General features: G+C 60.6%; 1 protein-coding gene across 2 annotated transcripts in view; it reads left to right on the top strand.

The window, feature by feature from the left end:
- The window catches only part of ADCK1 (aarF domain containing kinase 1), a 92,100-nt gene that overhangs the window by 35,875 nt on the left and 33,027 nt on the right, over positions 1-23,198 (top strand). The window lies entirely within an intron of this gene.

Raw genomic sequence — 23,198 nt, 5'->3', positions numbered from 1 at the left:
GGGGGCTGAAGGCCAGGCCGGGTTTCACCGTCCGTTGAGAAGCGGGGCATTTGGGGGTGTTGGGAAGGGAGGGGTGCGGGACCGGTCACAGCCGAGGGTGAGTAGGGACCGTGACCGTGGTCTGCCCGGGCACTGAGGGGCTGGGGGGGGGCCTGTCCGTCTGCAGGAAGTGGGCCCAGGCTGCGCAGAGCGGCTTGCAGATACTCACACTCAGCACCTCCCCCGCCCCCCAGAGACCCCGTGACCCGGTGGGGCCTGGATCCTGCCCCCTGCCCAGGAGGTGGGCCCACAGAAAGCCCTCGAGGTACCCTCAACCCTCCCCCGGGACCAGCTCCCAGGTGGGGGAGATAGAACAAACTGCAAACGCCACATCAGGCACAGCCCCAGGGACCCCGGGGGTGGGGGGTGGGGGTGACGGGACTGGGCAGGGCCTGGGCCTGGCAGGAGGCTTTGCTCTTTGTCAAGACTCTTGGCCCCTGCTTCCTGAAGCACGAGATTCACCCCCAGATTCCAGCGAGATAAATCGCTGTAATAACAGTGTGAAACGTGTGGGAAGGGGGGTGGCTGCTTAACCCAGGGGCGCCCCGAGTCAGGGTGGGGCAGGAGTCGGGGTGGAGGTGGGGCTGGGGGGAGGCAGGGTCTGCGGCCTCCGGCCGCCTCTTCCCCACATAGTCATTGGTGGGTGGGGCCCTGGGAGGAGGGGAGGTGGGGGCCAAACGCACAGTCCTGGGGGGCTTCCCGCAGCTGGCGTCTCCCACCCAGACCTCCCTGGGCCCCTCGTGGAGGAGCCGTGTCTGTCCCCGTGACTCGTTCCGGGCTGTGGGTGGAGGGCGGGCCTGGGGCTGAGTGGGAGTGAGGGTGGGAGTTAGTCACTCTCTCCTCCCCAAAGCCCACCTCCTGTCACGCCCACCCGCCCCTCACTGCTGTCTCCTTCCCAGTGCTCGTCCTTGGAGGCCTCCGGGGCCTGTGCTGCCCCCAGATGGCTGACTCAGGGCGAGGGGAGGGCGAACCGGCTGGGGGAGCCGGGTGCCGGGCTGTCCAGTCCCTGTAGGGCCACTGTGTGTGTGTCCTGGGGGTGCCTCCCCGGGTCCTGGCATCAGGCAGCAGAGGCCTTGCGCACTCCCTGGTGTCCTGGGGCCTGTGTCCCTGGAAGAGGGGCCTGCTCTGGGGGTATGAGAAGGAGGTTGCGGCTCCTTAAGGTCCCCCCACTCCTGATGTGCTTGGGTTTGGGGCAGCCCAGTGTGTGGGTGAGTAGAAGGGGTCCCCTGGGGGGTGGGGGCAGGGCTGCAGCCCAGGGAGGGACACGCAGTGGCAAGAAGCAGCCTCAGGTCTGTCTGTTCCTCCTCCCTCCCTCCTTCCTTCCTTCCTTCCTTCCTTCCTTCCTTCCTTCCTTCCTTCCTTCCTTCCTTCCTTCCTTCCTTCCTTCCTTCCTTCCTTCCTTCCTTCCTTCCTTCCTTCCTTCCTTCCTTCCTTTCCTTTCCCTTCCTTCCTCCCTCCCTCCCTCCCTTCCTTCCTTCCTTCCTTCCTTCCTTCCTTCCTTCCTTCCTTCCTTCCTTCCTTCCTTCCTTCCTTCCTTCCTTCCTTCCTTCCCTCCCTCCCTCCCTCCCTCCCTCCCTCCCTCCCTCCCTCCCTCCCTCCCTTCTTTCCCCCACTCAGGTATGTTGCTCTTCACTCAGGAATCACTCCTGGCAGTGCTTAGGGGACCATATAGGATTCCTGGGGTTGAACCCAGGTCTGCTGTGTGCCCACTGTACTATTGCTCTGGCCCCAGGCCCTGATTTTCTGTCATTTTTTTCCCCAGTCGAGGCTGCGTGATCTACAGTTACTCATCGCTGAGTCTCAGGCGGTGCAGCTTCCTGTCACCAGTGTCAGCGCCCTCCGCCGTGGCACTCTCCTCCCCCACCCCTAGCCTGCCTCTTGTCTTTTTCTTTTTTTGATGTAGGAGTACTCCTGCCTCCTTCTCAGCAGGCACTTCTTTTATACTTGTTTTTGCGCCACACCCAGCGGTGCTCAGGGCTGACTCCTGGCGGGGCTCGGGGGACCCTGGGCAGTGCCGGGGATTGAACCGTGTCAGCTGTGTGCAAGGCAGGTGCCCTGCTGCTGTCCTCTCTGCTCGGTGCGGTTTTCAGTTTTCAGTTTGGTTGCGGGTGTTGGGTCGGCCGCGGTCCGTGCTGTGGGCTCTGTGGCTCAGACCCGCAGGTGTCTCACACCTCTTCACGGCCAGCGTGTCTGGGCATCACCGCCCATCTGCCTCTTCCTCCAGCTTCTCCCGCGGGCGCCTTGTTCTCTGCAGCAGCGTCTCTGCTCCTTTTCCTGACTCTTGCCCCTCCCCCCTCCCCCCCAACCTCCAGCCACATATGGTTGGTGCTCTAGACTCGTGCTGCCCCGTTTATGTGACTTTACTCTTTGGGAGGCTGGACGGCCCCGGGCTGAGAACCGTGGTCAGCACTTCCCGTTTGCTTGAGATGCTTTTGGAACCCGGGAGCTTCTGAAGGACAGCTTCTGGGAGGCAAGCACAAGCCTGAGCTCTTGGGGACCGCGTCCTTCCCTGCTGTCACCAGATCCACAGGGGTGGGGTGGGGAGGGGGGGGGAGGAAGGCATCCGGCTGGGTCCAGCTGGCGGCCCCTGGGGCTGTAGGTCCAGATGTAGTGTTGATCTTGGCCAGCAGATGGCGCTGGAGCTCACGCGTCAGGGAGGGTCCTGGGAGGCCTGGCTGGTGGGCTTGGCCGGGGCTGTGGAAGGAGCCTGGACTGGCCCCTCTGCGTGCAGCACTGAGACTACTGACCGCCCCAGGCCCCAGGGAGCTTTGCTTCACACGGTGGGCCTAGGGTGCTGGGTTGTCCCCGATGAGCGCTGGCACAGCCCTGCCCCTTCCTCCTCGCACTGTCCCTCAGGCTGTGCTGCCTCCTCCTTCCTTCCTCACGGCCCTCTCCTGCTGGTCTGCGAGGCTGCTGGGGGCTCAGTATGCGACACTTGTGCAGTGTCTGGGTCACTTTGTGTGTGTGTGTGTGTGTGTGTGTGTGTGTGTGTGTGTGTGTCCATCGTTGATAGCCTTGTAGTGTCTGGACTGGGGGGAGGCATGGGGAGAGGAGGGACGGGAGAGGGAATATGGCCTCGAGGTGGATGGCGGCTTCTGGCCCAGGCTCCTGCCTAGGGTGGGAGGAGGGAGGAAGCCAGGAGTGGGTGGGGCACATCCGAGGCACAGAATGTGGGAGAGTGGCCGTGGGGGTGGGCTGAGCCCACACTGTGAAGGGTCCGGACTGTTCTCCCTCCACGCAGTGAGAGGGCTCAGAGAGGGGGGCAGGGTGGTCTCAGGAAGCGGGCAGCTCAGCTTGTCGTCTGCAGATGGACTCGGAGTTAGAGAGGACCGAGCACGGGGAATTGGCACCTGTATCAACCCGGTGACCTCAGAACACACACACACACACACACACACACACACAGAAACACACACACACAAACATACAAACACACACACATCTGCATACACGCACAGCGCACTCACTTACCTGCATATTCAGACATATCTGACCTCATAGTAGTTTATTTCCAGAATTGATGTAGTTTTGTGTTCTGGAACATTCTTGCAGCAGGTGAGGACTCTCCAGCTCTGAAATTCTCAGAAAAATGGAAGCACACAAGGCAGCTGCTGGCCCTGGCTGCAGACAGAGCCACACTGGTGCTGCGGTCAGGGGCGGGTTTGGCTTGGGTTTCTGATAGGGTTTTTTTTTTTAAATTTAAATTTTATTTTATTGAATCACTGTGAGAAAGAACATTACAAAGCTGTTCACGATTGGGTTTCAGTCCTACAGTGTTCCAACACCCATCCCTCCACCAGTGTGCAGTTTCCCAGCACCAGTGTCCCCAGTTTCCCTCTGTCTCCCAAACTACCCCTCACCTCAGCCTGCCTCTATGGCAGGTACCTCTCCTCTCTCTCTCTCTCTCTCTCGCTCGCTCGCTCTCTCGCTCTTGCTCTCTCTCTCGCTCTCGTTTTAGGTATTATGGTTTGCAGTGCAGATGCTGAAAGGTTACGTATATCCCTTTGCCTACTTTCAGCCCTCAGTTCTTGTCCATAGAGGTCATTTCCAACTGATATTGTCATAATATAGGGTCAGAGTGGTAGCACAGCGGGTAGGGCGTTTGCCTTGCACATGGCTGACCTGGGTTCGATTTCTTTGTCCCTCTCGGAGAGCCCAGCAAGCTACCGAGAGTATCCCGCCCGCACGGCAGAACCTGGCAAGTTCCCCATTGTTGGATATCATTGGTTTGTCCTGCTCCCTTTGCCACTAGGAGCTTAGGTTTATCAGTCACACCCATCAAAGTGCTCCTGAGTCACTCTCATTCCTTTGTTTATCTGTAACCACTTCTACCAGTTTATCTGCTCTTCCTCTAATCAAACTCCTAATTTGTAAGGTCAGACCTTGCTAGGACAGTGTAAGTTAATATTGTCTTTCTCCTCTCTTGTGTCTTTTGAATAGTTTACTTTAAAACAATATCCTTTTTGTATGGACAAAGAAAGACATTTATTAATATGCTTTGGTAACATGGGATTTAATTGGCTTCAAATATTATTCATTCCCGGGCATCTGCTTTCTTGACTTAAGCCTCAACTGGCCTTACTTCCTAGCACCCTCAAAAGCAGGGTCCCAACGGGGGACGGGATGGACCCAGGGCAAGCGATGAGTTGTGTGCTACCCTGGCATCGAGATGGGCCTGGCCAAAGCGCCTAATGCTTAACTATATGTTAAGAGCTTGGTCATGGGCTGTCATGTCATGATCCAAAAGCAACGACGAGACTAGAGCCCTGTTAGGGCTAGGAAAGACTAATCTGGCCTGAGCGCTATAGTCTGAGATCGAGGTGACCTCCAGAGAGCATTTCTATAAGCTTAATGCGTCTCTTGCTATGTCCTTACAAAATGATCTATAATATGGGGGGGAGATTTAAGGTGGCTGTGAGAGGGGGCTGGGGGGAGTGCTGAGTGCTGGCAAGTGGGAGAGGAGCAGAGAAGGAGAAGGAGAATGAAGTAGGATGGGGGAGGAAGAAGCAGGAGGAGAATCAGAGGAGAATGGAGAAAGAAATTTGGAATAAACTGCGAGTGAGACCAACCATCTTGGCTCCGTTCCTTCCTTCACCTGCCTCGTCATCGCCATTCAACCTCCCTGGTGTGGCGCCCCTTTCTTTTCTTTTTGTGTTTTTTACACACCCCATGGCGTATTCGATATGCCAAAAATAGTAACAAGTCTCACAGTGGAGATGTTACTGGTGCCCGCCCGAGCAAATCGATGAACAACAGGATGACAGCGCTACAGTGCTACAGTTGTCATAACGGCCCATTCTCTATCTTAACTACCTTCTCCCACACACACGCCCTTGTGGTAATCCCCAACCACTGACCAGTCCTTCTGGCTCGCTTCCCTTGGCCTTGGATATTAGTTTCATACTATTTTTATTTATATATCCTACAAATGAATGCATCTGATACAGGTTTGATTGGTCTTTCACCTGAACTCCCACGGCGGGGTTGGGGTGGGGGGGAGTTTGAACTCGGCCGTGTCTTTTGCATAGTTCCAGGGACTGGGGGGCCTCAGTGCGGCGTGCTGGACGGATGAGCTGGCACACGGGGACATGCAGAGGTCCACAGTGCAGGCAGAGGTGAGGACACCCCCTTGCTCGGGATGAAACACGGCCCGTTCCCTCATGGTTGCAGGAGGGGCCCGACCTTCCCCCCCCCCCACTCCACTCCACTCCACTCAGGGTTTCAGGGGAGGTTCAGAAAGATAAAGCAGCTTTCCTACCAAGAGCACTGGTGGTCTTCCAGCTTGGTGGGGGTGGCCGAGAATAGGGCAGCAGCGGTAACTCTGGAAGGCAGTGGTGAGCTTGGGGGCTCTTGGAGGTGGGCGCACCCAGGGGGGCAGCTGTAGAGACGGTGGGGGTGGTTGGGAGGCAGGGAATGGTGATGGGCACGGATGGGACTGACAGACTCCAGGGTGTCCTGACCGTTTCTGCGTGCCTGCACGTAGGAGCTGCTGGACTGTGGGCACCAGTGGGAGCAGGAGGAAGTGGTGCCTTTCCGGCATCCTTTCCTCAGGGCCGTGGTAGCTGGGGCTGGAGTTCATTTCTTGTTAGTGTTTTCCAGAGAACTACAACCAGTAGCTTGTGTGTGTGTGTGTGTGTGTGTGTGTGTGTGTGTGTGTGTGTGACAGAATTTGATTGCTCTGAAAGGATGGCCTTGAGGGGCCAAGCGATAGTACAGCAGGTAGGGTCCTTTCCTTGCATGCGGCTGACCCGGGTTTGATCCCTGGTATCCTATATAGTCCCTGGAGTCAGCCAGGAGTAATAATTCCTAAGTGCAGAGCCAGGAGTAAGTCCTGAGCACTTATAGGTGTGGCCCCAACACCAAAACCAAAGCCAAAAAACAAAACAAACCCCCACAAAAAAAACCAAACACACCAAAAACCCACCAAACAAAAAAAAAACCCCAAACCAAAACAAACTCAATTAAAAAAACAAACTCAGACAGGCTGAGTGGCCCGGAGAGGCTGGGAAGGTGAGGCCGGGCTGTAGTTCCAGTCTGAAGTCTGGCTGCTGGCCCAGTTTCCACGCGGAGCCACGCGGAGGGGTCTTTGGGCAGCCCTGGACGGGGACGAGCACCTGCACTCCCGATCCTGCTTCCCTACTACTACGCCCGGGCTTCACGCCGAGTGCTGGGTACGGGCAGTTCCCCTCCCCCCTCGCCGTGGGACCTCGGCTCCTTAGCTTCTCCACCCCACCCCCCCTTGGGTGTGTGCCGGGCGCTTGGCTCGCTTGGCTCAGGTGGTGGCGGAGCCGGATCGTCAGCCAGGCTGTCCCATGTCTCCTCGGCTCGAGGACTCCTCCCCCAGAGTCCCGTGTTCCTGCTGGTGGTCAGCCCACAGACGGGCCCCCAAGCCTGACCCCCGGGCCTTTTGAGCACCCCACCTCCTGGCGGCAGGAAGCTCAGCCAGGCTCTGGAAACTGCAGCTCCCCCGAGGCCCCTCGGCAGCACCCCTTTTGGGTTCCTGGTCCCCGGCCTGCCGTCCCACGGGAGCAAGTTGGGGGCAGGTCTGGCCAGGGGCGAGCCCAGCTGTCCCAAGCTGGTGGCTGTGCTGTGTGCAGGACCCGCCCCAGGACTCTTGCAAGCCGGCAGCTGGATTTCCCTCCTGGGGGCGCCCGGTGTCGGGGGTCAGCGGGGACGGGGGAGGACGGGCTTCCTCGGAGCCTGGTGCCTTGGCTCCGTGCGTGACCCCGACTGCTGCCTGTCTGCCCGTGGGACTGACCACTGGCTGACCGCTGCTCCGTGCCAGTCTGTGGGGGGCGCTGCCTCCTGCCCCCTCCCCTCGAGCCGGGACCCGGTCTGCATGCCCCGGGCCTGCCCCTGTGTTTTGCTTTGTTGTTGTTTCTTCATTTTCTTCCCGCCGTGCTGGGGCTGGAAACCAGGCCTTCGGCGGGTGAGGCGTGAGCTCTGCCAGCCGCTCTGGCCGGTGGCCGTGGCCCCCTTTGGCCGGCGTCCGCTCTCCTCGGACTCGCTGCTCTTGGTCCCCAGCCCCGCCTTTGTTTGCGCTGGCGTCTGCGTGCTTGTCTCTGCCACCGGCCCAGGAGGCTGCGGGGTTGGCGTGGGCATGTCACCCGCGGCCGCAGAGGGGGCTGTGGGGAGCACGCTTCGGGGCGCCGGGCGGAGAGAGAGCCACCCCTCCATGCGCCTTGGCCTGTCCCCCTTCCAGCCTTCCCGGCGGCGCCCCATAAGAAAGACATTTCTACTAAAGACCATCATGGAGAGCACCCTCCCCCCAATGCTGAGCGTCAGAAGGAGATTCCTCTCAGTTCCGAGGGAGCGTCAACCAGAGGGAGACGGAGGGCGGGAAGCAGGCCTGTGCGCGGGGTGGGACGGGGTGTCACCTGCCCCGTGAGCCTGTGTGCTGCCTTCTTCCTGCACAGCTCCCCCGGGCCGGTTATTCTGGCATTGCCGAGAGAATCTTTCCCGCCCTGGGCTACGTCTTCTCCTGTCCGTGGCACAGAGACCCCAGCAAGCCTTTTGCCCCCCATCCCCAGTGCCTTCCCCCCACCTCACTGGGGCTGCACCATCTCCGTCTCTGTCCCCTGCACAGTTTGGGGGAGGGGGCTCTGAGAGCTGACCCTGTCCTTGATCCCTGACATCTGCCACAGCAGCCTGAGCATAGGCGGGGACTTCCCAGACTCCTGGCTGGCGGCCACGGTGTGTGCAGAGTGGTGCGTGCAAACCCCCGATGGCCAGTGGAGGCTGAGGGAGGGCCAGTCGGGTCCAGGCGCAGTGGGAGGCTCTCGGGGACAGAGCGGCGACCTAAGTGTGTGTGCAGAGGGCGTGGCCGGCAGAGGCCCCGCACATGGCCCCGACCCCCCACCCCCAGGTTATAGCTCTGGGGCCTTCCTTTGCCAGCGGGGATGCACTCGCAGCCTTTGTGTTAACAGGGTCGGACCCGCGGAGTGCAGTGGGGTGACTGCTCAGTCCCATGGTGGGGTGGGGATGGTGGCGTTCTGAGCTGAGAAGTTTGGAAGAGGGGAGGGGCGTGAAGCCGGATCCCCGGATTGTATCCAGCCCTGCAGCCCCAGGTGTGACTGCAGACCCCCGTGTGTCAGTCTCTGCACCCCGGCTCGTGCTGGAGATGGGTGCCTTTTCAGAAGAACCTCACACCCGTGGGCTCCCAGAAACCAGCTCTCCCTGCCCCGGGGGCTTGAGGGGGCGGGAAAGAGCTCCCAGAGAGGAGCTGCTTGCCCAGAGAGGCACAGCTGGGCCCTGACTCCTAGTGCTCGTCCTGCCAGCCGTGTGTGCGTGTGCGTGTGTGTGTTTGTGAGTGTGTGTGCATGTGTATGCATGTTTGTGTGTATGCATGTATGTACATGCATGCGTGTATGTGTGTGCGTGTGTATTTGTGAGTGTGTTTGTGTGCATGTGTATGCATGTTTGTGTGTATGCATGTATGTACATGCATGCGTGTATGTGTGTGCGTGTGTATTTGTGAGTGTGTTTGTGTGCATGTGTATGCATGTTTGTGTGTATGCATGTATGTACATGCATGCGTGTATGTGTGTGCGTGTGTATTTGTGAGTGTGTTTGTGTGCATGTGTATGCATGTTTGTGTGTATGCATGTATGTACATGCATGCGTGTATGTGTGTGCGTGTGTGTATTTGTGAGTGTGTTTGTGTGCATGTGTATGCATGTTTGTGTGTATGCATGTATGTACATGCATGCGTGTATGTGTGTGCGTGTGCGTGTGTGTATTTGTGAGTGTGTGTGTTTGTGTGCATGTGTATGCATGTTTGTGTGTATGCATGTATGTACATGCATGCGTGTATGTGTGTGCGTGTGCATGTGTGTGCATGCATACGCATGTGTGTGCATGTGTGTTTGTGTGTGTGTGTGTGTCCTAGGACCTCCCAGTCTTGGGGGCTTTGAGAAAGCCATCTTGAATTCATTTCTTCCCTTACGGGGTCGGGATTCGAGGACGGCCATTCTTGGGCTCCCCCTGCCCGCCTCCTTCCTCGCCGCACTGGTCTGGGGCGATGACCCTCAGGTGCTGACCAGCCCATCTGCATCCTGCAGGCCCCGCTTGGTGCACTCCCCCTTTGGGGTCTGCCGTATCCATGGTCCTCAGACCCGCCACAGTGTCTGGGCTTGGTGTTGGCCCCTGGGTCCCCCTCGGGTGGTTGGGGTCCACTGCTGGCCCCTCTGTGCTCCCAGAACCCAGGGATTGGCGGGGCAGCTGATGATCCCCCCTCCACGTGCGAGCACTGCGGGGGACATGGGAAATGTCAGCGCCCGGCCCTCCCCCCAGAGCCGCCAGCCAGAACAATGCATCGAGGGAATCATTAGAGAGCTATTACGCACTCAGCCGCAGGTGCAGGCGGGCCGGGTCAGGGGGAGTGCAGGAAGGGGTGCCAGGAGGAGGTGGGCCTCGGGCTGCCCGCCAGGGGAGAGGAGGACTCAGCACCGCTCCTGAGGGCAGAGCAGTGGACGCGGCCCTCTCCGGCTGCTGGCGCCTCGCGCTCTGTGGCTTGTAAACAGGGTCTCCCCCCCCCACCCAACTCTCTTCTTCTCTCCGCGTGTCTATCTTGGTAGTCCAGCAGGGAGGACGACCTCCCTGCCATGGCCTCCGGGTTCAGGCCCTGGCACCCCGTAAGGTGCCCTGAGCATCCCCAGGAATGATCCCTGATCTCTGATCCTCCTACACACACACACACACACACACACACACACACACACACACACACACAAAAAAAAAAACCAACACCAAAAAACCCAAAATAAACCCCAAACAAGAAAACACCCCCAAATTGTGACAGCAGTGCTGGAGACTGGAGTCCAGGGATCAAGGCCTGCATCCCACTGAACCCGGTTTGTATCCCTGGCACCACACATGTTCCCCTGGGCACCTAGTGCAGAGCAGGGAGTAGTCGCAGGTGTGAGAGCAGCAGAATCCGCCTGGGGCCTGTGCTGCCCCGGGAGGGGTGGAGCTCTGGGTCAGGGGTAGGGTATGAAGTGGGCCCTGTTGCCAGGTTCTGGGGAGTCACTGTAGACCTCAGGTCTTCGTTTGCTAAGTTTTTACTGAGGTAACATGACTGACCCACGTGCCTGGCTGTCTTCCCCGGGCCCCCTTGGAGGGGATGGGCTCCAGCTTCCCTCCCCGACCCGAGCAGAGCTCCCGTGGCCGAAGACCTCCGGAACCTAGCTACAGCCATGCTCAAGGCCCTCTCCACACGTTTGGACGAGCCTCATGCGTGAAGGAACAGGCAGGGCAGAGGGACCAAGGGGTGTGGGACCTGGGACTGAGACCTCCAAGCCTGTTTGATTGAGACTGGGCCTCTTCCACCCAGATTTCCCATTTCCCAGAAGCTAGGTGGTCACACCCAGAGACTCCCCCGCCCTCCCCACACGCTATAATCCCATCAACGGCCAACATCCAGAGACTATAACACCAACCTCCTGGAAGCGACATCTTATAGCCTAGTTCTCCCTCTGGGAGAACCAGCAGGCTCCTGAGAGTTTCCTGCCCACATGGGAGAGCCTGGCAAGCTCCCCGTGGTATATTCATATGCCAAAATCAGTGACAATGCTGGGTCTCATTCCCCTGACCCTGAAAGAGCCTCCAATGCGGCACCATTTGAAAGGATGAGTAAAGAGAGGCTGCTAAAATCTCAGGGTTAAGATGAACGGAGATGTTGCCAGACCGCTCGAGAAATTCGACGATCAGCGGGATGATAATGATGATGATGATGACCATGACTAAGATCTTTGTTATTTTCTGGCCACCCCTGGCGGTGCTCAGGGCTGACTCCTGGCTCTGTGGTCAGGGATGCCTTCTGGTGGGTCCGGGGGACCATGTGTGATGCTGGGGATTGAACCTGGGCAGGCCGTGTCAAGGAAAGTACCCTAGCTGGGTCTGGCTATGTTTTCTCTCTTCTGCACCTCCTGCAGCCTGGCACTGGGCAGTGATCCAGGAGGCCAGTGGCCAGAGCCAGGAAGCTCTGGCCTCTGCTCCCAAAGGGCGCTGACCCCTGGGACTGCAGGGCTCTGGCTCCCTGGCTTTGTTAGTGGATTGTGGAGAGCTTGGCCTGCTTCCTCCCCAGAGAGTGGGCTGGGTGGGCATAGGAGGAGGGGCTGACCAGTGGGCACAGGCAGGTGTTTGTGTGTGTGTGTGTGTGTAGGTGGGAATACAGGTGTGTGTGTGCAGGTGAGCACGGGCATGCGCATGTGTGGAAGTGCAGGGCAGGTGTGTGTGTGCAGGTGGGCGGGGCATTGCGTGTGTGCAGGTGGGCAGGGCAGGTGTGTGCAGGTGGGTGGGGCATTGCATGTGTGCAGGTGGGCATGCAGGTGCGTGTGTGGTCAGCAGTGCAGGAGCTGTCTTCTATGTAATGAGCAGACCGGAAGTGCTTTGGGGGCTCCCAGTAGCCCCTCCCGCTGTGATCAGGCCTCCAGCCCGGCCCTGTCCAGGCCGCCCAGAAGCCCACCCAGTCCGAGCAGCACAGTGCCGTGGTTGCCCGTGTCTGCGCTTTCAATACCCTTTGGGGAGACTGGGGTGGCACCACACTGGCCTTCAGACCATGCCAGCCACGGGCCTCACTCGTCATGGATGAGGGGGACCTGTGGCAGGCCCCATGCAGATCCCAGGAGCCACAGCTGGCGTCTCCCCTGGGCCCCGTTCTCATCCTCTCCCTGAGGAGAGGGCCTCGGCCCAGGCTGGAGGGGCCGGCCCATGCCTGAGGTCACGCGGTGAGTGTGAGGCGGGATCGTGGCACAGCCCCATGCCCTGCTGTTGGTGGTGTCTGGGCGTTCCTGGGTGGACCCCGGAGGTGAGGGACGGGGGGGTACGGCTCAGCATTGGCAGCACAGGGGCAGTGGGGGCTGGGCGCTGCTCCCCGTCCTTGTCTCCTCTGGGGAGAAGCAGATTCGAGACACCCGGTACCCACATGGGACGGCCAGTGGACAGCCGGCAGGTGGCCAGCTGCGGGGCTCAGCTGACTCACTCGCTCACGGCAGGCCCATGGACACCGGGGCCTGGCTTGAAGGCTGTGAACGGGGGCCATGGAGACCGGGGGGCCACGCGCTTGCCTGGAGCCTGCCCGCCGACTCTCTGACCTTCTGCTTCTGGCTGGCCTGGGCCTCTGAGGTCTGGAGACGCGAGCGGTGACCTTGTCAGTGTCCCCTCTTCCTGCTCGCCTCTGGGGGAGGCACTAGACTGGCCGGTGAAAGCTGGTGATGGGGGCGGGGTCCCCCACAGGGTGGGGCCCTGCTCCAGGCCGGAGCCTCCCCTCCTTGCCGCCCCCTCCTCCCCCTCCCCATTCCTGTCAACCTGGGCTGTGCCCACCCCGTCGCACTGATTTATGTTCATCGTCGAAACAATAATGTTTAATCTGGAAAGGGCTAATCAATTTTTCATGCTGATTATGAAAAGGCCAGCTGTGCCTGCTTCTTTATTCATGGAGCTCTGGGCACGTGCCCCCCGTCCCAGGCCAGGCCCCCCTAGCAGCTCTGCCTGCGTCAGGGAGACCCCCTTGGTGGCCTAGTCTGGGCCACTTTGGAGGCCACTGCTGGTGTGTGTTCCTGTCTGTTCGAGTCTCGGCACGTGTGCATGTGTTCATGTGTGTGAATGTATGAGCATGTGTGTGATGTGTGCACATGCCTGCGTGCATGTGCATGTACACATACATGCATTTGCTTGTGTGCATATATGTGTTTGTGTGTATGTGTATCTGTGTGTATGTGTGCGTGTATGTTTTTGTGTGCGTGAAGTACCGGGGCTAGAGCTTGATTAGTGGAGTGTCGGCAGCCAGTGGGAGTTACGGGGTCGCAGAGGATGCTGAGAATCAGGCGCTGGGCCCGGCTATGGCTCCTCTCGTGCAGTTCATGCCTCGGGCTTCACTGACCCCATCGGGCGCCCTAGACCCCGTCACTAGGAGGAGGACCCTGAGCACTTCAGGTGCACAACACCCTCCTTTACAATGAGGATTTAGAGACGAGGCAGTTGTCCTGAGGTCACACGCTGGGAGTTGAGAGGCCTGAGGGGCTCCGGGGCTGGGGAGGGGCAGGACTGTCCTCCATGGCCCCCGCCCGGAGCTGCAGGCAGGCCTGGGTTTGGCGCAGGCCGGGCTCGCGTACCTCTGGCCCCCAGTAGCCTCCGGGAGGGGGGGAAGGGGGGGAGCTGCCCAGCCCTGCTGCCTATTGTCATCTCACTGGGGGGCAGTGGCAGAGGTCACACAGTGTCCTGAGAGATGAGACTCTCACCCGTGTGCGGGGGGGGGGCCGGGGGGGCCCCCCGAGGGCCTCTGTGAGTGGAGGCCAGGGCGAAGGTCAGACGGGACACACAGGGCCTGAGTGGGGGGCACAGAGACAGGAAGGGCGTGGCGGAGGCAGGAGAGGGGCCCGGGTGTGGTGGGGAGCCGGGTCAGGGGCCACTGGGCGGGGCTTCTGGACTTCTGGGCTTCTGAGTAGGGGGCGCGGGTGGCTTGGGTGGGGAGCGGGTGAAGGATTTTGGAATCAATCCTTCAGACTCAAGGATGGAGGCTCTGGTCTGAACCCGCAGCCTGAGGTGGGCAGCGTGCAGGGGTGGGGGGAGGGGGCACGTGCTCGGTTCCCTGCTGATGGTTGGGCTCACAGTGGCCCCCACTCCTGGGCTGGGGTGCCTGTTGGTCGGGGCCTGAGCACCTCGCTTCCCGCCCTGAGAGCTGGGGACCCGGCCTTGGGTTTCCAGGCCACATGTCACAAAAACCCACCAGCGCCCAGTGCCCGGGAGCTCCAGGGCCGTGTGCGTAGTGTGTGGACGTGTGTGGAGCTGTGTTGGTTTGCGTCAGTCGTGGGTATTGAGGCTGTGTGGTGGTGTGTGGTGTATGTGTATCATGATGTGTGTTATTGGTTTGTGTGGTGGTAATGTACGTTGTGTGTTGGTGTCTGTTAGTGTGTGTCTGTTGTGTTGCATTGGCGTGGTGTATGTAGTGTCTGTTGGTGGGTGTTAGGTAGGTGTTGGTGATGTGTGTGGTGTGTGTTGGTGATGTATGTTACGTGTGTTGGTGTGTATATTGGTATGTGTTGGTGTGTGTGTTGTTGAGGTGTGTGGTGTGTGTTGGTATGTGTTGGTATGTATTGCGTGTATTGGTGGCATGTGTGTTGTTCATGTGTATGTGTGTTAGTGGTATGTGTGTGTGTGTCTCCTGCGACCAGCCTGTGGGCAGCAGCAGCTGCTCCTGCCGTCCAGGCTCCTGTGACGGCCCTGGCGCCCCAGGGTGTGAGCCAAGCAGGAGGCCCCACACCTCTTTGGGCCTTTCCGTGCCCGTTCAGGGGGGCGGGCGGGGGGCAGGCGGGCGGTGTCGGGACTGGCTCTTGTTCAGACACGGGCCGCCTGAGGAGTGGGTCAGACACGGGCTGCCTGCAGGGTGGGTCAGACACGGGCCGCCTGCGGAGTGGGTCAGTCAGACACGGGCCGCCTGAGGAGTGGGTCAGACACGGGCCGCCTGCGGAGTGGGTCAGACACGGGCCGCCTGAGGAGTGGCTCAGACACGGGCTGCCTGCAGGGTGGGTCAGACACGCTCCCCTGTGCCTCCGCCCACAGCCCGGTAGCCACAGACTGTCCCGGGCGGGCCGTGGGTCAGGCGCGGGTGCTGCTGCAGCACGGCCGGAGATGTTGTGGTGGCCGTAGGTCGGCACCTGATAGTGCTGGGCTGCTCTCCCCGGGGAGCCTCTGTCCCGGCCTTCCCCAGAGGCCGCCCATGGCCCCACCCCATGGTCAGGCCCCCACCCTGCTCCCCTCCTGCTCCCCCTCCCGCTCCCCCTCCTGCCCTGCCGCTGCCCCGCTGCCCCTTGGTGGTGACTCGGCCCATGGCGCATCCAGGATGGCACGTGCCATCGTGTTCCCTCGTGTGTGTGTGTGTGTGTGTGCGCGTGCGTGCAGAGGAGTATATGTTCTGTCCTCGTGGTCATGATCTCCGCTTCTGTCGCTGGCCCTTCTCTGTTGCATCCGCTTCACTGCAGCGCAGCTGGAGAAACTGCTGGTGGCACCAGGCCTGCTGCGTCACCGGGAGACTGAGCGGACGGGAGAGCAGTCTTTGTACGGCCTCCTCCTCCTCCTCCTCCTCCTCCTCCTCCCCCTCCTCCCCCTCCTCCTCCCCCTCCTCCTCCCCCTCCTCTTCCTCGTCGTCGTCCTCCTCCTCCTCCTCCTCCTCCTCCCCCTCCTCCCCCTCCTCCTCCCCCTCCTCCTCCCCCTCCTCTTTCTCGTCGTCGTCCTCCTCCTCCTCCTCCTCCTCCTCCTCCCCATCCTCCTCCTTCTCCTCCTCGTCCTCCTCGTCCTCCCCTCCTCCTCCTCCTCCTCCTTCTCCTCTTCCACCTTGCTCCTCCTCTTTCATGTCTTCCTCCTCCTTCTCTTCCTCCTCCTCTTTCTCTTCCTGCCCCTTCCTCTCTCCTCCTCCCCCCTCCTCCCCAGTCTCTCCCTCCCCCTCCTCCTCCTCCTCTTCCCCTTCTCTTCCTTCTATTCAAACATTTGGAAATCCCAAATCATTCTGAGCCACTGAGTTGTCCAGAATCAGGCAGTGGCCAGCACTTGGTGGCCTGCTCTGGCCCCCAGGCTAGGGTTGGCCTCTGCTCTAGCCGTCCCCTGGCCTCTGTCCGGCTCTCGTCCCGTGGGCCCAGGTGCGCGTGTGCGTGAAGCAGAGCAGCTGGCAGAGAGCAGGGCCTCGGGGCTGGTGCTAGACCTGCTCTCCGGCTGCTCTGGGTCCTGGGAGGGGGCGGGACTGTGCCGCCCGGACTCCCTTCAGGGGCGCTGGGTGTGGGCGCAGGCGAGGCCGGGTGCCTGTCCAGAGGACGGGGTGTCCTGCACGGTGGCCGCCGGAGGCTGAGGACATGTCTGCTTGCTCTCGCTCGCCCTTGCATCCTCGGAGCCGCCTGGGTTCCTGCTGGGCATCGCTGGCCTCTTCTCGCCTCTCGCCTGATGTCGTGCCTCAGCCCCCTGCTTGTGGCTCCTGTGAGTTGTTCCCGCTGCTGAGGCCTGTCCTTCCTTCCTCCAGCCTTGCGCTGGCTTCCTGTCGCCGCCCCTGAGAATGTCATTGGTAAATGAGGCGCGGGGTTTACCTGGTGACATTGAGCACTGACTTCTCTCTCCCCCCATCTCTTTCCAGAGACACACCCTGTGCTGTTCTGGGGCTCAGTGGTTGGGGCATGGCGGTGCTTGGGGGACCATGTGGTACCCAGGATGGAGCCCTGGGCTCCCTCATGCTAACCACGTGCCCTTTGCCCCATCTCCCCATCCCTGGCCAAGACTCTGACAGACACCAGCCGCACCTGCCCATAATGCCCAGATTCCGTGGTCCAGAGGAAGGACTCTGCCAGCCTTCCACAGCCCTCCCCCGGCCACCTCAGCCCGCCCACAGCCCTCCCCCGGCCACCTCAGCCCATCCACAGCCCTCCCCCGGCCACCTCAGCCCATCCACAGCCCTCCCCCGGCCCACATCTGCCCGTCCACCAGCCTCTTCCAGCTGGGCCTGAGCTTTTGCCGCCGTGAGTCTCCTGGTCCTGGGATAGGGTGAGCCCCCGCCCCAGGTCGCTGCAGCTGCAAGGGCATCTCGTTCCTCTCTGACACCCCCACCCGAGGGCTCCTGCCAGGGCCCGGCCCGTCTGGGTTCCCAGGCCTCCTGTCTCTCCTACCCCAGAGATCTCGGTCCCAGGCAGAGACCAGCGCGTCACCCGCGAGCCTGCCCGCGTTATTAAGATGGGGATGTTGAAAGATTAGATTTATGACAGTCAACGGTGGATTATGAAGAATAATTTATCAAGTGTCAGCGCCCGCAGCCTACAATTTACAGAAGGTTTGCTTAAGCCGAAGGGATATGGTTGGCCCGGCCCTCCCCCACTGCTAACGAACAGCGCGTCTGACGGATGGCGTCCCGGGCCGGCCGGCCACACTGGGTGTTTATCTGCTTTTATTAATCATCATTATCACAACACTTCCGCGCGGCCCCTCCACCCACCCACCGCTGGAAAGGGCCTGGCACCAAGGGGGCTTCCTCGGCCACCTTGAAGGATCCAGAGCCCCACCTGCATGGCGTTCGGCGACTCCAGACCAGCCGGAAGGCCCCGTGTCCCCCCGGTAGACAGAACTCCCCACATTCACCCCTTAGGAACTGCTTTGCCACATGCCACTTTGAGTCAGGCGCCCTTGATATGGTGCTGAGCCCCAGTGGACTCTCCTCTCCTCTCCCCTCCCCTCTCCCCTTCCCTCTCCCCTCCCCTTTTTTTCCCTACCTGCTATACTATTCTCTAACCCTCGCACCCCGAGTGGTATAATTGAGAAGGCAGATGTGAACCGTCGCTGAAATTCGGCTGCAGGAGGGCAGAGGGAAGCAGCGCTGAGAGGTGGCAGCTGGACTGACCATTGACGGATGCGGAGAGGCCAGGGAGCCCTCTGAGCAGATGGGCAGTGGCATGTGCAAAGTCCCTGCGGTAGACAGAGGGGCTTGCCGGCCACGGAACGGGGCCCTCTGGTCGGGCAGAAGGAGGAGATGGGCGGAAGGGAGCTGGGTCAGTCCCATTGGTGCTGGGAAGGATTTGGACCCCGGAACGCTGAGAGGGGCGGTGCAGGCAATGAAGCACGTTTGGCAGGTTCTGCCCCACTGCCGCTGGGTGGGAGGAGGAAGGAAGGTCAGTGGGCGGCCAGCTGGGAGGCCCTGCATGTCCCTGTCCGTGCCGGGACCAGTTCCTGAGGCAGAGCCAGGAGTGAGTCCTGAGCGTCGCGTGACCCGGCCACTCCCCCTGCAGAAATGTCTGTGGGCTCGGAGGCGGCTTCCTGAGGCGGCTCCGTGAGGTGGGCGCTGACCCTCCCGCCGCGCAGACACGGAAGCGGGGCGCAGAGCTGCCTCTCAGGGCTGGCTGTCCCGGAGCCTCTCAGCGGGCTGTCCGCGTGCTGCGGGGAGAAGGCTGCTGCGTCTGAGGTGGACGCGTCCGGCAGGCCCACTGCGGGGTGACGCGGGGCCTCGGGGTCTGCCGTGGACTTCCGTTCCCGCCTCCCGGCCGGCAGAGCACTAGTGATGGCTCTGTGGGCCTGACCCCAAAGAGAACACAGCCTCCTGCCCCCCCACAGGGATGGGGTCTGTGCGCCCTGGAGCCGTCACTGCCGCTACAATGTTTCACACTGATAGATCCCAGGTGGAGGGCCCGGGGTGGGGGACTCCAGCCTTGAGAAGGGCAGCTGTGCGGTGCAGAGAGGGAGGGGAGGCCCTCTCCTGCCTCCCCAGGGCCCTCAGGGGCACTTTGGGGCCCCCTCTGTTTGCCTTGGGGCCCTCAGGATTGGGGCAGGGAGGGGCGCCTGCCTCCCGTGGGCCCTACTCAAAGGGTCCTAGTGTGTGTTTGTTCTTGTCTTGGGGCCACACCACAGCGCTTATTCCTGGCTCTGCATTCAGGGATGACTCCTGGCGGTGCTCCAGGGACTGTGTGGGATGCTGGGATCGACACGGGTGGGCTGCATGGACAGCAAGCGCCCTCCCTACCGGGCTGTTGCTCCGGCCCAAGACTCTTGCCTTGTTACGTTCAGGCTGTCTCCAGCCCCGTCGGGAGAGTGCTGCAGGGTGGACACAAGCCCTGCAGGAGCAGATGCGATGCCTGCCCCCACGTTGGTCTCCTACAGGAGTGTCCCCGAGCACTGAGCCAGAGTAACTCTGAGCACCCACTCCACCCCCTTTCCCAACACGCACAGACGTGCGCACACACATGCACAAGTGCTCACACATGCATGTGCACACACGCACACAAATGCATATGCATACACATAACGTATGCACACTCACACATGCACACACAGACACACAGGCATGGACACACAAGAATATGCAACATATGCACGCACATGTACATGCATGCACACACAGACATGTGCACACACATCCACGTACACGCACACATGCATGAATACGCACACATGCAAGTACACATGCGCACACACAGGCATACACGTGCACACATACATGAACACACAAGCATTCATACACACAGCACAGACCTTCTGTGCCTCTGCATGCCCATGAGCCCTGCACCGTCCCTGCCAGGCCAGGAGCCTGCAGCACTGTTCCCGTGGCGGGGAGAGGGCCGCTGTCCCCTGTACCGAGCCTGGCCAGTCTGCACTGACGGCCTCTGAGGCCGCGAGGGCTGGGGCATGTGACACTGACCAGTGAGGTCTGGCGTGGCTGTGCTGGGGTGTTGGCGGCGTCCGCCTGGCCAATCTCCCCCGAGTGGCTTCTGGGGGGCAGACGGTGGGCGTTGGGGATGCTTCCAGTCCGGAGTCTCGGGGTGGGACACGAAGGCCTGAGGGGGAGGAGCCCGGACGCCTCCCCATGTGGTGACTCAGAGCTGCCACCCGGAGGGCAGGGCCGTGCCATGGGGGTGGCAAGAGGCTCCCACTTCCTCCTCTTGCCATCTGCCATGCCCCAGCTAGGTGCCGCCCAGCGGGAGGCCCTGGGGCCCGTCTCCTGCCACTCCGAAAACAAGCACATGTGCACACCCCCACACGACCAGCCTGGGGGTGGGGCACGGGCGCATCCGGGTGCCACCCCGCAGGGTGGGATGCTGGTAGGCAAGGCAGCAGTTGGGGTTGCAGGGGCGCCGGCAGAGGGCAGTGTCCAGTGGGGCTCAGAGGGCGGCATCCTCACCAGCACGCCTCACACTAACACGTACCAACACACTGACACCAGCACACTCCACTGCCACACGCAGTAACACAGACGCACACACACCCACACCCACACACACCCAGCGCATCTCCCCCCAGACCTTACGGACCCAGAGAAGCTTCTTTTCCCGAGTATTTTCCCTTTTCCAGACAAGGCCATCGATATATTTGAATCGTGGGCCGACAGTAATTAAAAAGCACATAACTAGTCATTTGAAAACGCAGTTGTTTTACTTAATTGATTTTGCAGCTCGCCCCGGAGGGCATGGTGGGGGGGCAGGAAGGGGAGCCTCAGAAGGGGCCAGAGCCTCCGAGGACCCTGCCTGGCTTGGGTGGGCGGGCGGCTGCCGCCCTGGTTTCCTGCCATAAACCCGCCTGACGGGCTGGGGGCTGGCGCTTGTTTTCGCTGCATGGGGACGATGGAGGGGGGTGGGCGGGGGGGCTCTCCTGCTTGGGGGACAGGGCCTGTTTTTCCTTCCTGTCAGCAGAAAGTCCCTTCACTGCACACGGTGATGCGAGGCCCCATTCGGAGATGCTCTGTTCATATTTGATTACTGGCTGCAGCTCCTCTTTAATTACCTTCTTCATAAGCGAGCTCCAAGCGTCAGTGGCAGTCAGTTACTGAGTGTGTGTGTGTGTGTGTGTGAGAGTGTGTGTGTGTGTGTGTGTGTGTGTATGTGTGTGTGAGCATGTGAGCGAAGGAGCACAGGAGCACAGGAGGGTGTGGGCAGGCGACTGGCTTCCTGAAGGGCAGGGGTGGCCGCCGGGGCGCCGTGGGTGAGGGAGCTGCAAGCCGGACTAGGGACCTGGGCAGCTCACCGCCGGGCCCCCTCGCTGGCTGCTGGGGGAAGCCCCTCTGCTCCTCCCTGGGATGTGGCACCTGGTGTCCTTTGACCCCAGAGACTGGTAGGGTCTCCAGGGCGTTTCCTTTCTTTCCCTCCCCTCAGCCTTGGCCTCTGTTCTCGCCATACCGCCCTGGGGACGCCCTTTGCTCCCCTGGCTCTGCTGCTCTCCGCAGGGAGCCGCCCGCTGGGGCTTGGGACTGGAAATGTAGTCCGGTGGCCGTTAACTCCCTTGGCAGTGGGACGGCGGGGCCACCTAAGCCACCGGGGAGACTTGGTCTAGCTCCCCAGCGCAGCCCTGGAAAGCATTCTCCTCAGAGAATGCCCCTGCAGCTGCCGAAGGACTTAGTGTTGGTCTTGTGATGGAGCATCAGGGAATGTTACAGAAACCCTTCCTTCCTTCTGTTCCTGGACCTCTGTCCCAGCCAGGAGGTGGGGTGGAGTTAGAAGTTGTGTTTATGGTGGTGTGGACCCCCTGCCCATAGTTTTGTCACCTATCTCAACTGGGTACCCAAGAGTATGCAGTGTCGGTGAGCGATCGATCCTTCAGTTGCGGATGGCAGGAAATAACCCAGACTGACTTGAACAAATAAAGGAATTATAGGAAGGGCATTCAGGCATGGCTTGATCAAGGGGTTCACCATTGTGACCTCTCTCTCCCTCTCTCTTTCTCTCTCTCCTTCTCTCTCTCCCTCCCTCCCTTCCTCCCTCCCTCTCTCCCTCTTTCTCTCCCTCTCTCCCTCCCTCTTTCTCTCTCTCTCTCCCTCCTTCTCTCTCTCCCTCTCTCTCTCCCTCTCTGTCTCTCTCTCCCTCTCTCTGCCGTGGGGGTAGGTTAGCAGAAACAATTCCTTTTCCTGTGATTCTCCCAAAGCAAAACAACTGTTAGGGCAAGGGCAGGAGAGGTAGTACAGGGGTTAAGGGACTTTTCTTGTATGTCAGCAACCCTGGTTTGATCCCTCGCGGTACATATGGTCCCGTGAGCATGCCAGGAGTGAGCACAGAAGCAGCCTCTGAGCATCACTGGGTGTGGCCCCGAAAAAGCCACCCCCTACACCCCTCACCCCCCAAAGTGAGGCATTTGTATCTAACTAGACCAGTTGGGTCACACCTCTGTCTTTGAGGGAATCAAAGACAGAGGTGTTTGTGTGTGTTAGTGTGTGTGTGTATGTTCAGGGTTTACTGTGCTCAGAGTTCTCCTGGCAGTGCCCAGAGGACCATCTGTGGTGTTGGGGATGGAACCCAGAGGCCATGGGCAAGGCTAGTGCCCAGTACTCTCACTCTGGCCCCGTTTCTGGCATTTTGGTGGGCCAGGTAGGGATTCATCCTTCCATGACATACGCATTCACGTCTGAGGCCTTCGGATTAGGAGTTTGCAAGGAGGAAAGGCCGGAGGCTTCCCAGGAAAGTCCGAGCTGTGGTGGGGACAGTGGGATCAACCCTTCCCCAGGTCTCTGGCACCGACTCGCCCCAACTCTGTTCTGGGTTCAGGGACGGCAGCACCCAACACACAGAACTCTGTGCCCACTTGGCACCGGGAGTCCGGAGTCCCGTGGCTACGTTCTCCTGCTCTCGGCCCAGGTCCAGCATAAAGGGCGCGTGCCCAGGGATACCAGGGTGGTCGAGTGGCGTGGAAGCTGGCCAGCCCCCAGGGAGCCCAGAGCTTCCCAGAGAGGGAGAAAGGCCGTGTGCCATTGCGGGAAAGGGGCGTGGGCTGGGGAGGGGCACGGGGCCAGTCGGCTAGAAAGGAGGACAGGGGACCCAGCTGCTCCCTTCTGGGTGGGGACACACAGCCCTGCCGTGCTGCCTGGGCCGCCGCCGCGAAGGGTGTTGATAAATGAGATGGAATTTAGGTGGAAGCTGCAAAAATGACGACAGGGCTGGGGGGAGTGATTTATGGGATGTGATTAGCCGAGCGATGGTGCAGCCTCGCAACCCGGGTGGGGGGGGGGTCACGTGACCAGGGAGAGGAGGGTGCTGTGGTGGGGCAGCCGAGGGGGGCAAACGGGAGGAAGTGGGGAGGCAGGGGAGTAGAGGCCCGCGACCCAGTAAATACCGCGTGCATGTACGTGTGTTTGCATGAGAGAGAGGGGGAGAGAGAGACAGCGAGTGTGTGTGCGTCAGTCTGCATCCTGGGGCTTTTGGAAACGTTGGGGTGAGAAT

The sequence above is a fragment of the Sorex araneus genome, chromosome 3 (assembly GCF_027595985.1).
Source record: "Sorex araneus isolate mSorAra2 chromosome 3, mSorAra2.pri, whole genome shotgun sequence".
Lineage (NCBI taxonomy): Eukaryota > Metazoa > Chordata > Mammalia > Eulipotyphla > Soricidae > Sorex > Sorex araneus.
This window is presented reverse-complemented; position numbering and strand designations above follow the sequence as displayed.